Below are 3,541 nucleotides of genomic sequence, written 5' to 3'. Positions count from 1 at the left end.
GGCCTGCAAGCTCCTTTGGATGTCCCTCTTCTTGGTAATGGGAGACCTCAGTGTGCTGTAGTTCTGCAGAATAAAACACCCTGTGATTACATACTATTTGAGTGTGTGGGGTCATTCTTCGGTGAATCATGAACCCTTACAATGTCTTATCTACATCTATGTGTCCATGTTCTTAAACGTTAGCTATTGTAACTACAGTCCCAGAAGGTCAGGACGTGATTTTCATTGCTCAATTCAGTCCATATAACAGAAGCAGAAGAGTCAGAGGAACAAGGTAGACCATGGAGAAACAAAACTGCATGGAATATGGAAGGGGAAATAGAGCAGTAATGATTTATTCAGTGCATTTAGTGTGCCAAGCCTGTTTTAAGCATTTTATGTACATGGACTCATCAAAGCTTACATCAGTCCTTTGCAGTAAAAATGAATATTTTATGTATGTTACAAGTGAGAAATCTGGTATTCTGGCTGAAGCCATACAACCATGAAGATCTGGAATTGTTCAGACAGACAATCTGCCCTGTTATCTACTACCTACTTCTTGCATCAAGAAGCCCTCACCTCTATGCCTCAGCGTGCAGCTTGGAAACTAAACCTTAGATGATTAGGCTCCCACCCCAAGTCATTTTCTTTACTACATAGATGTGACTGGGATGCTCTAAAGGCCTAATTCTCACAGTAACTAGGTCTGAACTACTAAGATAGACAAACATGAACATACATAGAATCTAGTCATGAACCAATAATCCAGAAAACTAGTCCCCACCCTCTCCCTCTGTATCTCTCTCTGTGTACCTCTGCATCTCTGTATCTCTCTCTCTCTCTGTCTCTCTCTCTCTCTCTCTCTCTCTCTCTCTCTCTCTCTCTGTCTCTCTCTCTCTGTCTCTCTCTCTCTCTCTCATTGGTTCTTTGTGAGTTTCATATCATGCAGCCCAATCCCATTCATTTCCCCTCCCCTTCATACCTGACTTTCACCCTTGCATCCTCAACAGAGGAAACATTTCACTGTGTAAACTGTAGTGTGTCCCAGTGTGCCCCACACCATGTCCTTTTGTTCATACTTCTTTGATTGCAAATGTTCATTGCAATGAGTCATCGATCTGGTACCTGGCACCTGCCTTCTGCTATCACTATCAACACTGGAACCTCACTGGACTCCTCTTGGATATCTTACTGTTACCTTTCTCATGGAAATCCTGTAGTTTTGGATCTGTAGGAATAGCTCCTTCATGCCTTCCAGCAGTTCACTGATGGGGTAGATACTGCGATAAAAGAACTCAAAGCCCTGGATCTGGGCCTGAGAACTGTGTGAGGTGAGCTGCTCAGCTCTTGCCTCTCTGTACCTCCTGCCTTCAGGGCCAGCATACTTGCAAGCCCTAAATGCAGAGACAGTTCGGTGCTGCCTGGGTGAAGGGCAGGGCCCACTCTCCTGACTTCTGCAGCTGATGAGGGACAGAGCCAGTTCTCCTGCTCTCATGACCCCAGGGTTAGCTCTTCCCTCTGTCATAGGGGGCAAAGGGCATGGATGAGAGAGGGCATCAGGACACACAGCAGAAAGGCAGACAATTTCAGGGCCAGCTCTACCACACTCACGCTCTCAGGGCCGACTCCCCTGCTCCCCTGCACCAGGTTCACCTTTCCTGTGCTACCCAGGTGGGGTGCAAGGTTTGCTCTCTTGAATGTTGAAGTAGGTGAGGGGCAGAGACAGCTCTTCTGCTCTCATGACTCCATCCATCAGGATCAATTCCACCAATACCATAGCGCACCAGAGAAGACAGTGTCTGCTCTTCTACACTTATGTCCTTGGGGCTAGCTCACCCACAGCTCGCCGGAGTGAGTTCTATTGTGCTGCTCAGGTGAGGTGCAGTGCCTGCTCTCCCATGTGCTACAGCAAGTGAGGGACAGTGCCAGGGCTAGGTCTTCCACCTGCAGCAGGTGGAGAGGTATGAGGTGAGAGGAGGGTATACAGGAAACTAGTAGCAGGTCCACCTCTCCTACAATTGTATCCTCAGGGCCAGCCATCCACAACTCCTTCCAAGTTCAGGGGCCACTCCCTCCAGTACTACAACTGGCTGGAGGCAGGGTCACCTCTCTTGCTCTCATGCTCCCAGGATGTCCAGGTGAGAGGTGAGGCCAGTTAGGCACGGCTCTTAAACATGAACAGCACATACCAGGGACATCTGCCTGGCCTTTAGTGGTAACTTCAGTGCAGTTGGTCCAGATGTGGTCCCACTGGTAGCACAGATTAGGAACCCACCATGGTCCCATGTGGTATCACGAACTACTAACATCAGGCTGTTTCTCACTACCTTCCAGTTACCAGTTCTGCTTCTCTTCCTTGTCCCGTCATCCTTCCTTTTCCTTCTCTTCCATTTCTCTACCATTTTTATAGTCTTCTTAGTGGCATTTAAGGTCTCTGAGTGTCTGGAGTGGTATCAGGAGAATGATGCCCTACTTGTGCAGGGCTTGGGTCATCTCCATTTTAGTCTGCCCATAAGCCTGCATGGCACCAGCCTGGTGGTCATCTCAGACTGCCTGAGCCCTCTGGTGCCCATCTGGTAGACATCTTGAGCTTGCTCACCACCCAGGGTCCATGCCCCCAGGCAGAGTTCTTCTAGTCTCCACCTGGCTTCCCATCCTGGGCCTGCCTAGCACCAGATTGATGGTCATCTCAGGCTCACTTCTTTTCAGGAAATTAAACTACTAATCATTCAGATGTTCACAGGTCAGAACACTGAGCACAGACATGGTCTTTCTCCTCTTTACCACCTACTGAAACACACGTGATGCAGCAGCCACACCTACAAAGCCTCTAGGGGAAGCACCCTAATTCTCATTACGTATAGCTCCTAAAGGGATGCTATTATTAATTCTGTTCGTGATAATATTTGTAAACAAACCAGTAAAATTATTATTGTTTAGTTAAAAGTACCTGACGGATGTAATGCTTTGGCAGAGTGCTTTCCTAGAGTGCACAAAGCCATGGGTAAAATTGAAGCACTACAAAAGCTAAATGGAGTACAGCTGCACCCAACTGTATTTAGAAGGCAAGGCAGGAAGTTCAGAAGTTCAAAGTCATCCTTAGCTACATAGAGTTCCGTACTAGCCCCAGTCACAGACATTGTATCGAAAACTACTAAATCAATTAAAATAAAAAATAAAAGTGTTCAAATCAGCTAGCACTTGGACTAATACAATATTCATTACAAATATATTACAGAAGATTTTGGTAAATATTTGGCCTTAAAATAATTAAGATCTATAACAAACAACAAACATAGCTGTAAGTTAAGGTGGTCTATGTGTGGAGGCAATACATAGTTTGACTATGGAGTAATAGGAGATAAGTCAAATTTACAATCTCTTCATGCTCTCAGCATCACAAATGAATTTCTTTTTTCATATGTTTCAAACACATTTGTGTACATATGCAGCAAAGGCCGGTAAAGGTTGTTTATATAAATATATAATAGTCTCTTGATTCACTAACACCATTAATTGTTAATTTTATCTTTTAGAGGCTCTGTAATATTAGATCAAG

The 3,541-nt window shown here is 45.4% G+C and overlaps 1 non-coding gene across 1 annotated transcript; it reads right to left on the bottom strand.

The window, feature by feature from the left end:
- Positions 1 to 2,691: 2,691 nt before the first annotated feature.
- On the bottom strand, positions 2,692 to 2,823 carry LOC120096395 (small nucleolar RNA SNORA17). Its single transcript, XR_005492824.1, has one exon. It is a non-coding gene; the product is annotated as a small nucleolar RNA SNORA17 (small nucleolar RNA).
- Between the last annotated feature and the right edge of the window lie 718 nt (positions 2,824 to 3,541).

Source organism: Rattus norvegicus, chromosome 13, assembly GCF_036323735.1.
Source record: "Rattus norvegicus strain BN/NHsdMcwi chromosome 13, GRCr8, whole genome shotgun sequence".
Classification (NCBI taxonomy): Eukaryota; Metazoa; Chordata; class Mammalia; order Rodentia; family Muridae; genus Rattus; species Rattus norvegicus.
The sequence above is the reverse complement of the archived record's forward strand: the minus strand, read 5'-3'. Positions and strand labels throughout refer to the sequence as shown.